Below are 12100 nucleotides of genomic sequence, written 5' to 3'. Positions count from 1 at the left end.
CTAACCCCAGCTGCAATCTCCACCCCTTCCCTGAGCTTCATCCTAGATGCAGGAGCTGGCATGAGGTGACGTTCCGTGATGAGGTGAGATAAGTGTTTTGCACGTGACTTGGTAATTTTTAGGAGTTGAAAATTAAATTACTTTCAGGCCACCTCAAAATATCCCCAAGTCAAAACACCTGCATCCAAGTAGCAGCTTCAAAATGCCAGGTATTTTTTGCCTTTTTCTGGCTGGGCTTGCCTCATTAACTTAGTTTCCATTCAGCCTCCTGAGGAATTTTTATAAGATCTGATCTAATCATGAATTTGTTTAAAAATCCTTCTGGCTTCTGTTTTTCTTCCTCCTACGCTGTCCGCTGGCTTCCTAGCTCTGGTTATACCAAGCTACACACAGTTGCCCAGATGAGCATGAGTCACGCCTCCACGCCTGTGCAAACCCCTTCCTCTGTGCAGAGGTTCATTTCCTGCACCCTGACTGATGAAGCCCTGATCTCGGGTGGTATCCTCTGGGAAGTACTCCGTGTCTCGCAGGCAGGGGTTAGCCATTTCCTGCTCTGGGCTCCCACAGCATTCTGTGCTGATCCTCTAATATCACACTTATGCCTTCAGTGGAATTACTTACTCTATTTGTCTCTCTCACTAGGCTGTGAGTTCCTCAAGGGCAGAAGATGTGTCTTCTTTATCTTTATAGCCCTTGAACTTGGCATGGTACATCACAGGGCAAGTATTCAATAAAGGTTTGTCGAATGAGTGAATGCATGAATGAAGAAATGAATAATAAATTGAGTAGAAGAAGCCAACTATAATAGGATGACAACACTGGGGCCTCTCTCATAGCTACACAATTTTCAATTTGTTCATGTGAAATTTGATGTTGCTATGGTTTTCTGCCTTCTATTCGAGGAAAAGGGAAGTTTGTGTTGCCCTTTAGGGTTTGGGAAGAAAGTTCTGATCTTTAGTTGTACTTGTATGGCTTGATAGGTCATTGCCAAAACTTTAAGGATTTCAATCTGATTTAGATGGAAATTTCCTGGATACTAAATGAGAGAATCCATGGAAAGTGCATGCCACATATAGGCATTAGAAACATTAGCTATTATTGGCCAGGCGCAGAGTGGTTCACGCCCAAAATCCCAGCCCTTTGGGAGGCCAAGGCAGGCGGATCACGAGGTCAGGAGATTGAGACCATCCTAACCAACACGGTGAAACCCAGTCTCTACTAAAAATACAAAAAATTAGCCGGGAGTGGTGGCGGGCGCCTGTAGTCCCAGCTACTCGGGAGGCTGAGGCAGGACAATGGTGTTAACCCGGGAGGCAGACCTTGCAGTGAGCCAAGATCGTGCCACTGCACTCCAGCCTGGGTGACAGAGTGAGACTCTGTATCAAAAAAAAAGAAAAAGAAAAAAAAAGAAAGAAACATTAGTTATTATCTGGCTGGGCATGGTGGCTCATGCCTATAATCCTAGCACTTTGTGAGGCCAAGGGGAGTGGATTGCCTGAGCTCAGAAGTTGGAGACCAGCCTGGGCAACAAGGCAAAACCCTGTCTCTACCAAAAATACAAAAATATTAGCCGCATATGGTGGCGCACACCTATGGTACCAGCTACTTGGGAGGCTGTCGTGGGAGGATTGCTTGAGTCCAGGAGGTTGAGGCTGCAGTGAGTCGCGATCTCGCCACTGCACTCCAGTCTGGGTGACAAAAGGAGATCCAGTCTCTAAACAAAAACAAAAACAAAAACATTAGCTATTATGGTCATCATCATCATGATTAAAGAATCACATTGATTAGGTATATAGCGGTAGAGCATGGAGATGAGAGGACGCAGGGTTTGGAGTTAAACCACTTGGGTTTTTATCCTGTTTACATCACTTACTGGATATTGGCCTCCAAAAAGTGACAGTATTTCCTGAGTTTTAGTTACCTAATCAGTAAAATGAAGACATATTCACTTAGCAAGTATTTATTGAGTGCTTCTGCTCTATCAGGACTTGTTCTAGGTGCCTGAGATTCACACTGAACAAAACAAAAATCTCTGCCTTCATGAGATTTACATTCATAAAAATGAAGAAACATTTATTAATTTGGGATGGTGAAAATGCTATGATTTAAAGTTGGGGAAGGGGCTAGGGAGTGACTGGGCAGGCTGTGATTTTATACGGGATGGCCAGTGAAGGCCACACAGAGGAGGTAGCATTTGAAAAAGGATTTGAAAGTGGAAAGGGAGTGAGCTGAGGGGGAATATGAGCAAAGGGACAGAGGTGGAAGTTTGCTTAGCGCAGGAAGGAGGCAGACATGGCAGAGTGAGGGAGTGGGAAGGGGAGTGGAGATGAAATCAGAACACTATCAGGCACAGGGCTCCTAGGGCTGTTGTAAGGACTTTGTGTTTTCTGAGTGAAAGCTCATCGGAGGCACTTGAGTAGAGGCGTGACTTATATCAACCTACGGGGCCATGCTGACTCCTGTGCTGAGGTTTAGTTTTGGTTAATAAATGTTACTAAGTGCTTTAATTGATGTTTCTATTTTCCTTAGAAAAATCTCAAAAACCTCTGCTTTTATGGGCTTCCATAAAATGTTCAATTTATTTTTGGGATTCAGATTATGCATTGGGAGGGAAGCTGGAGAGAGAGTATATCAATTAGGATGATTTTAGTTGTAAGTAAAAACAAAGTTATTGGCCTGAAGGAGTTCAACAAATGCCACCCCAGAATATGCCTGCTGCTTTGGTTTGCTGATTACTTCAAACTGGGGGGCACTCGGGGAACAGAAGACAGGCAGAGGCTTTCTCTGAGCTCCCCTTATCTACCTAAAGACAGATCGTCTAGAAGGAGCTCAGCTGTCATGAATCCCCTTCTCGGGTCAGTCAGAGAATGAGGAATCTCTTGACCAAGATTAACTTGGAATACAGGGTCTCACTCTGCCACCCAGGCTGGAGTGCAGTGGCACAATTGTAGCTCACTGTCACCTCAAACTCCTGGGCTCAAGCAAACCTCCTGCCTCAGCCTCTGGAGTAGCTGGAATTACAAGCTCATGCAACCATGCCTAACTAATTGTTTTATTTTTTGTGGAGATGGGGTCTTGCCATGTTACCTAGGTTGCTCTTAAGCTCCTGGCCTCAAATGATCCTCCCTCACTGGCCTCCCAAAGTGCTGGGATTGCACAGACATGAGCCGCTATACACAGCCCAAAAGTCATCTTTTAGAAGAACTCATGAAAAATAATATTAAATAATACAGATGTGACTGAAGTATGAAGTGACAGTTTTTATAATTGGGAAATTGTGAAATACATAATAAATGTCAGGGATATTTTTGGTAACATAGAAAAAATGAATTTATATTTGTCCAGACTGTTTTGACTCAGAGGCTAGGGAACTGATTAGGAAATAATCCCAGGAGTCTGAGGGTGAAGTAACTGGTCAGGGCCTAAAGTTGTGGTTGGGGGCTTTGGAAAGGAGGGAACTGAACTGAGAGATGTATTTAACAAATGGGACCCAGGACTCAGTGATTGGACCTGAAAGTGCAAAGGAGAGATTAACTTCCAGGTTTCTGGATCAGTTAGCTCACTAGGGAGGAAGACCTATCATAGAAATAAGAACTAGAGGAAGAAAAGGAAAATTGAAAGATGTGGGAAAAAAGTTGTTCCAAACTCTTTCTGGGTCTGACTTAATTTACAACCTCATTCTGGGAAGAAATATATGCATTCTCTGATAAAAATGGATAAGCAATTATCTGATAAACTTTAATAAAGACTCATTCTAGGAAGCAGTCATGATGACTTCGTCATCTCTGGATAGAGATGATGACTGACATCCCTACCTAGTTGACTGTCAGTGAAGAGTCTTGTGGCCATTAACCAAACCTTCTCTTGCCCTTCCTTGTTTAACAATGAGGATTTAACATTCTCTTTACCTACAAGAAGCACTACCAAGAGTTAGTTTTTGAAGTAACTCCTATAGGGCTTTTCTTTTGCAGCAAGACTATGACAAAACTTCAACAGATGCTTGTAACTGGAGGATTGTAGAGGAGGATCATGTCTTCTTCATTTATAGCTATTTTAAGTCCTAGTTCTATGGAAATAATAATCTAAAAATAATTGTTAAAGTAACACATGTTCACAGAAAGTTTGGAAAAATCCGTAGAAGTAGAAAGCATAGGAAACTTATTTGTACATCATCCTTATGCATTCATTTTTTTCACTATATTTCCTTCTACACATTTTGTGTCCAAAGCCTTTAATTCTTTTTCTGTGGATGATTGTCTTTATAATGAAATTGTTGGAACTTTTTATAAATTAAGAATATGACCCCAAATCAATTGACTTTTTAAGGTGGGGAGTTCATTTTGTGGTGAAGACCCCTGCTTAAAGTTGGATTTCTTAGTAACTCCTCTCATTGTGTTGTTTATTATCAAAAGCTAATTGTTCTTCAGCACTTGCTACTCACCAGACACTAGTCAGCTTGGCTTCTTGAGAAGAACCATGTCTACCCTTAGCTGCAATCCTGATGGTGAATGCAGTGTCTAGCACACCAGAGAGAATAAGAACTTGATGAATATGACAATAGTAACATTCTTGAATAACTATTTGCCAGGAGTTACTAAACATGTTATATACATTATCTCATTTAAATCCTCATAATAACTCTATGAGGTAAGTACAATTATTGTCACCATTTTATGGATGAAGAAACCGAGCACATGAAGAAGTTAAACATCTCATCTGAGATCCCACAGTTAGAGTTGAGGTTAAAATCCGGTTCCATTTACTTTGAAACTCAAGCTTTTGATTGTGACGCTATCTAGAGGATTATTTCTAGAAGAGAAATTTTAGATGTGAGATATGAACACTTAATTCTTTAAACAATCCAGTCTTTGTGTGATCTCATGTCACAAAATTTATCCCTCAAAGTTTTTTGGAACTTTTTTAGAGGAAATGTGAGGGTTATCATTATATAACTAAAATAATCTCAGATCACAAATTTCAGTTTCTCAAAGCTTTTGAATTATAATACCGGGCAGAGCTTTTGGGAAAGTTATCCAGTGGAGGGTAAGAAGACCCCACAGGTAATAAAGTGAGCTAATGATCCAGACTAGTGTCATGAAACTGCCCAGAAGTACACAAAGACAAAGTTAATTTCATGGAAGTTGTTCTTTCTTTAAATTTCACAGTAGCTCAGATTAAAACCTTAGTTTCACATTATATCCAGTTTCTGGTCACAAGTTAATTGAGATCATTTTCCACTGCTGATATGTAAAATCTGCTCCCTACTGGTAAAATCAGAGATTCCTAATTGATTTGACCAATTTAGACTAAGTTTGATTCACATCTGCAAGTAGAGAGCCACCTTCATGGTCATGGAGGAAGAAGGCATCCTGTGCAGCCTTCCCGCCATCTTCTCAGCTCAGCCCAGACGGACTTGCTGCTGGGGTTAAGCAGAGAGAGGCCTTTACCATTGTGCTGACTACTACTTTTCTCTGGGATGTTTATGAGAATGGCTCAGTTTACAGGCATTGCAGCCCAGGGGTGGGCAAATGACAGGCCAGACTGGACCTACAAGTGTAGTCAAGAGTAGGAGCGTGCTTGGATGATGGGCATTTTACCCATCTTTCTTTTAATCCATTTCTTCTATTGGTTGTTTAGCATTTTTTTTTTACATGATTTTGTGGAAAGGGCATAGGATTGTGAATCAGAAAATAAGTGTCCCTATTCTGTGTGATTTAGGACAAGGCACTTCCATTTCTGAGCCTCAGTTTCTTCAACTGTAAATTAGCGATATCTTCCTCCTGGGATAATTGCAAGGAATAAATGAGCTAATGTATTTGAAAATGCATTCTAAAACTCAGTGCACTTTATAAGTATTTTTTATACATAATTTTATTCCAGTTTTATAGCTGAGAAGCCTGAAATTCATAGAGATTAAAGCTACATTTCTAATAAGAAAGTGAAGATCTGAAACAGGGCTAGTTCCAGATTCTTCTTTTCACATGTTGTCTCCTTAAACTCAAGTTGCTACTGTGAATATATTTTTTTTCATAACTTATGCGAGTAATTTTTAACCCTGATTTCAGGAGCCCCGCGTAACACTCCAGAGGACTTTGTGCCAGCCATCCCTAGTGCCTAGCGAAGAGAAGAGTACCCAGGTCCATATCTCCCAGTTACACACAGATTTCTCATAGACCTGAAAATGGGGCACAACATAAAAGTATAAATTCCTATCACTGCAGGACCAGCTGCTGTTATTTAGTGTGCTATTTTAACACTAAACAATTCAGAGTGAAGCAAACATCCTGTGTTTATTCTTCGTCCATTGCACTCCTTTGCCGTATATATCAAGGTCATATATCACCATATCATTGCAAGTAGCTTTAGAGAATCCTTTTTACCCAGACCATGGAATACAAAGGCACAAACTAGTGACCCTAACAAATAAGACAATGCTTGTTGACCATTTGATGAAGTTACTAATTAAAAATATCTTCTAGGAAAACAAACAAACAAATAAAAAAATGCTTCCTAGGGGGAGGAAAAGTGTGGATATTTTCCTGCTTATTACCTGAGAAATCTCCTCTAACAGTTGGTATATATCTTGACTTTGAGTAATCAGTTTCTTTACAAGTAATAAACACTTCTTTGTTGATTTGCAGTTTCTCATTATTTTTTCTTCAGCTAGTTATATAAATTCTATTAATTAACTGACTCTAATAATTCTTCATTTGCTACAGTGTGAAAGGTTCTGCCTGCAATATCTATAAATAACAGGGCAGGAAAGCAGGCATAGATTTTAAACATACAATTTCTAAAATGTGAAGGCCTAAAGTAGGGCAATCTGTCATCTCTGTGCAGGTGTCTGAAGGCGCTTCTTGTGCTTGATTGTCTCTGTTGTCAAGACTAACTCTCCATCAGGCCAAGCACCTGGTGCATGGAACAGAGGAGAGTCACCCACATCTCCTGGAAAGGGATCTGGAGATAACAGAGAGCTCAAAGAGGAAAGGAGAACAGGGCCCTGTGATAAGCTCAAGAACTTACCTTTGATTTTAAAGCTGTTTAAATTTATAGTCTAAAATAACTATGGGATCTCTAGTGTACTTCTGACTAGTTGGCTAGTGTACTGAACTGGGGTTACTTTGTTCCTTTTTATTATTACTAAAAATTATCTTTTCTTTCTACTATGTAATATATGCTCAGTGCAGACCAAATTTCAGAAAGGAACAGCAAAAGATAATCAAAAGAAATCAATTTCACTATCAGGAAAAGCTTTGTTGTATATGCTGCAGCATACACACAAGAATGTATTTCATAACGTCATACCTCACATAAAATGTGTAGCCTTCACAATAAGTTGAACATTTTTCATGCCAATAAGTATTTGTCTGCAATGTGATTTGTAGCAACTAGTGTTTTAGTCTATAGATATCAAATTATTAGTGTAACCAGTCTTCTCTTTAGGCATTTATTTCCATTTTTTCACTATTTTAAATCATGATGTAATAGTGATCTTTACATAAATCTTATTTTACTGTTTTCTAATTGTTTCTATAATGTAAATCCACAAAAGTGAAATTCTCAGGTCAAAGTATATTTTAAGCTTGTCGGTTTATACCACCTAACTTCCATCCAGAAAGGTACCCATCTTGCTTCTGCCTATCGTATAGATGAATGCTGTCCATCTCAGAAACTGATCATTCAAACTATGGCACGCTGACATACTGTGTATTTTAAGCTGAAGGAAATCATGAAAACCACAGAAGCAGAAAGGTCTCTCTGACTTTCTTTCACCTGAAGACCCTCAAGTGACAGGTGTCCTCCCTATACTCACAGGGAAGAAATGTTACACAAGAGGCCAAGAAGAATCTGAACAAATAGACTTTGCTAAACTCCCCCCACCAGCTTATTACCATTAGATCATAGCCCCTTTTGCCCAGTGATACTTTTATACACTGTCCACTCTTCACTGAGCCTAAGCATAAACATATGCAGACTAAGTTTCCCTGGGTCTTTGGGTCTTCATTACAGAAAGATCCTGTGTCATATAAAACTTTGGTTAAATAAATTCATTGTAATCTTCTCTTATTAATCTATCTTTTTTAATATCCTAGATTTATTTTTGGTTTTTGGGGTACATTATATTTGTACATATTTATGGGGTATGTGTGACATTTTGTTACATGCAAAGAATGTGTAATGATGAAGTCAGGGTATTTAAGGGTATCCATTACCTGAGTGTTTATCATTACTATGTGTTGGGCACATTTCAGATCCTCTCTTAACTATTTTGAAAAAAAGTTGTTCAACTATTGTTGTTAACTCCAGTTACCCTACTTAGCTATCAAACATTAGAACTTATTCTTTCTACCTAACTGTATATTTGTGATCTGTCTTTTGTTATAAGAATATCACCCATGAGGGGCCTATTATGGGGACGGGGGAGGGGGGAGGGATGGCACTGGGAGTTATACCTGATGTAAATGACGAGTTGATGGGTGCAGCACACCAACATGGCACAAGTATACATATGTAACAAACCTGCACGTTGTGCACGTGTACCCTAGAACTTAAATAAGAAAGAAAAAGAAGCACCTGAAAAAAAAAGAATATCACCCATGAACTTTGCAATAGGTGAGGAAAAGACACTACTTTTTCTCTCCTATAATGCCAGTTTTCCCATATTCTTGCCACTGACGTATTATTCTTTTTACTGTTAGTCAGTGTGTTGGGTTTGAAAATGGTAGCTCACTGAAATACTTAAAAAAAAAATTATTCTAGAGTGACACCAGCAAGATGGTGGAATAAGACTTTCTAGCATTCATCCTTCACAAGAAACATCAACTTGGACAACTATTCCTACATAAAAATACCATCACATGAGTTAAAGAATGCAGGTGAGAGGTTATAGCACCTGGGTATAACACAAATATAAGAAAAGATGCCTTGAAGAAGGTAAAAAGGACAGTTTCACATTTCCTGTGTCGCCTCTCCCTCAAGCCTGGGCAGCACAACACTGACAGAGAGACCCTCCATGAGGGCAAGGAAGTGAACTCTGAACTGTGTCCTAGATCCCAGCACCAGGCCCACCTCAGGGAAGTCTGGTGCCAGACTGGGTCCCACAGTCCCAGCTGCTAGGCCAGCCCCTGCAGCTCAAGGCCCACTACCACAGACCTAGGGCCAGGATCACCCCTGCAGACCCTGACACTGGTCAGCCCCTGTGGACCCAGGCTTGAGACCAGTCCCCACTGCCCCAGGCTCCAGAGGACCCAGTGTACACAAGATAAGGCCATGTATGACAAGCCTACAGCTAACATCGCCGTCAATGATAAAAATCTGAAAGCTTTTCCTCTGAAATCAGGAATAAGACAAGGAGGCCCACTCTCTCCGCTTCTCTTCAATATAGTACCGGAAGTCCTAGCCAGAGAAATTGGGCAAGAAAAAGAAATAAAAGGCATCAAGATTGGAAAGGAAAAAGTAAAATTGTCTCTGGTTGCAGATGACATGGTGTTTTGTATAGAAAACCTGGCCAGGCATGGTGGCTCATGCCTGTGATCCCAGCACTTTGGGAGGCTGAGGAACAAGGATCAATTGAGTCCAAGAGTTCAAGACCAGTCTGGCCAACATAGTGAGACCTGTCTTTATTAAAAAATAAATAAAATTAGCCAGGCTTGGAGGCATATGCCTGTCGTCCCAGCTACTCAGGAGGCTGAGGTGGGAGGATTGCTTGAGCCCAGGAGATTGAGGCTGCAGTGAGCCATGATCACTCCACATCTCTCCAGCTTGGGTGGGTGACAGAATGAGACAGACAGAAAGAGGAAATAAAATAAAGAGGGAAGGAAGGAAGGAAGGAAGGAAGGAAGGAAGGAAGGAAGGAAAGAAAGAAAGGGAGAAAGAGAAAGGAAACAGTGCTACTCAGAAAATCTTGGCCAAGTTGATACAGAGCCCCAGAGTGAAGATTACATGACTGAGGAGTCCCTTGCAGTGAGCTGAGATCCAGTCACTGCACTCCAGCCTGGGCAACAGAGTGAGACTCCGTCTCAAAAAAAAAAAAAAAAAAAAAAAGAAAGGGAGAAAGAGAAAAATTACAGTGCTACTCAGAAAATCTTGGCCAAGTTGATACAGAGCCCCAGAGTGAAGATTACATGACTGAGGAGTCCCATGTCTGGCAGACTTGGCCGGGCTCTAGCACTGTCCGCCAGTCATTGTCTCAGAGCAACCTGTAGAGAGGGATGCTACTGCGATCACTGCAGAACATCCTAAGGAGTGGAAACCTAAGTCTGTCGGCCAAGTAGAATGTTCACTCTGTGTTCTCCTGAAGGGAGATCTGAGCAGAACACCACAGGACAAATAGGCAAATGTTTGCCAAAATTGGGCCCCTTGTTGACCTTAGAGACAAGCAACTGTCCCCTCTCATGAGACAGAGCACTGGGACTGGAACAACCTACCCAGGAAAGCCTACCTGTCACTGACTGGCCTCTGGTAATTTGGGGCTCTCAAATATTTAAGTAGAAAGTGAAGCAGAGGAAGGCCCTGGTGACCTGGGAATAGGAGAAGTTAAATAAGATCAGTAGGGTACCATTTCCCATGTAATTGGGCTGTAACCTAAAATGAACCCAAGCCTAGAGGTAATGGGCGAGTGAAACGGTCTCTGTTTTCTAACTCCCACTTCAGCTGATCATTTACTGCTATGTGTTGCACACACTCTGGCTGCCATTTCATATGGAACCCAAACTAAGGCCCTGATGTCCCTTGCTTCGTATTTGCAGACCCTGATTCTACCAGACCTGGCTTCCAAAGTTCCTGCCTGGTTTCTTCAATATGTCCTCTCTACCCAGAATCTAGTGGGCCCGGCACTAAGGAAAGCCCTGGAGCAGGCTGACTACTAAATTTGATACCAGGCCCTGCAGATTTGGCTATACAGGGTGGGATGTGTGAAAGCCACATAGTCCCATACACACCAGCTCCAAGGATTCTGGAATTTCAGTGGCATAAGGAGGAGCATGCCAGGTGATACCATGGCCTCTGTTCTGCAGATGTTAAGACAGGATTCAGTCAGACCCAGGAAAAGCCAGACATGTCTTTCCCACTGAGTACTGTGAGCAGGGGCAGGAATATCCTGAGCACAATGTGTTCCAGTTTTTGCCAGGAGTGGGAACCTACTGATGGCAGTGGTGGCCCATCTGGAGTGGTCACTGCGAAGACGCCAGCTGCAGCCGGGGAGGTGTGGTGGGGGCTGCATGTTCCATGGAACTAGGGAGAGCCAGGAACAGGCAGGAGCCCTGCCCGCTTCCAAGTTGGCAGGTCCCCACCCTCCTGGGTACAGCTACAGCAGCACAGCTACAGCTGTGGATCCAGGCATCCCTATGCTCTTAGGGGCCAGCAAAGCCTCACTGCCCCCACAGGCTCAGAAGTGCCTGCTCCCACTGTATAGCCTCTTCCCACTCTGTTTTTGAAGCAAAGTTGAGGCCAAGCCCATCACTGTTGTGACCTGGCCATGTGTGCGCACCCTCCTGGCGGTGCTGACACACCAGCCCCCTGCCATCTTGGCCCCCTACAAACTTTGGACACTGACAAACATGAGAGAGAGACTGAAGGGGAGCCAAGGGTGGCTTGGCAGGGGCCTGCAAGTGCCCCTCAGCGGGAACAGCTTAGGTCCCGTGGATGACATTATTGATGATGGCAGGAGGCAGACTCCTGGGCAGAAAGGTGCAGGTCCAGTGAAGTCCCACCTTCAAGCCAGGGACAGCCTGAAGGCTGGGGGCCAGACTGTCACTTCCGGGTGGAGTCCATCACCCAGAATGAGAACTCACGATGCTTATTCTGGGCCGTCCATGGCCCAATCAGCATGCACTTCCTCCCTTCTGCAGCCCATAAAAACCTCGGACTTAGCCAAACTCACAGAGACATCAAATTGACCTGCCTGTGGAAAGGAGCTACTCTCTGCTGGTCTCCTGAGAGCTGTTGTGTCGCTCAGTGAAGCTCCTCTCTGCCCTACCATCCAGTTGTCTGTGTACCTCATTGTTCCTGGATGTGGACGAGAACTCAGGACCCACAGAATGGTGGAACTGAAAGAACTGTAACACAAACAGGGCTGAAACACGACTGCCACCCCCCGCCG

The sequence above is a fragment of the Mandrillus leucophaeus genome, unplaced genomic scaffold, assembly GCF_000951045.1.
Source record: "Mandrillus leucophaeus isolate KB7577 unplaced genomic scaffold, Mleu.le_1.0 Scaffold795, whole genome shotgun sequence".
In the NCBI taxonomy this organism is placed as follows: Eukaryota; Metazoa; Chordata; class Mammalia; order Primates; family Cercopithecidae; genus Mandrillus; species Mandrillus leucophaeus.
The sequence above is the reverse complement of the archived record's forward strand: the minus strand, read 5'-3'. Positions refer to the sequence as shown.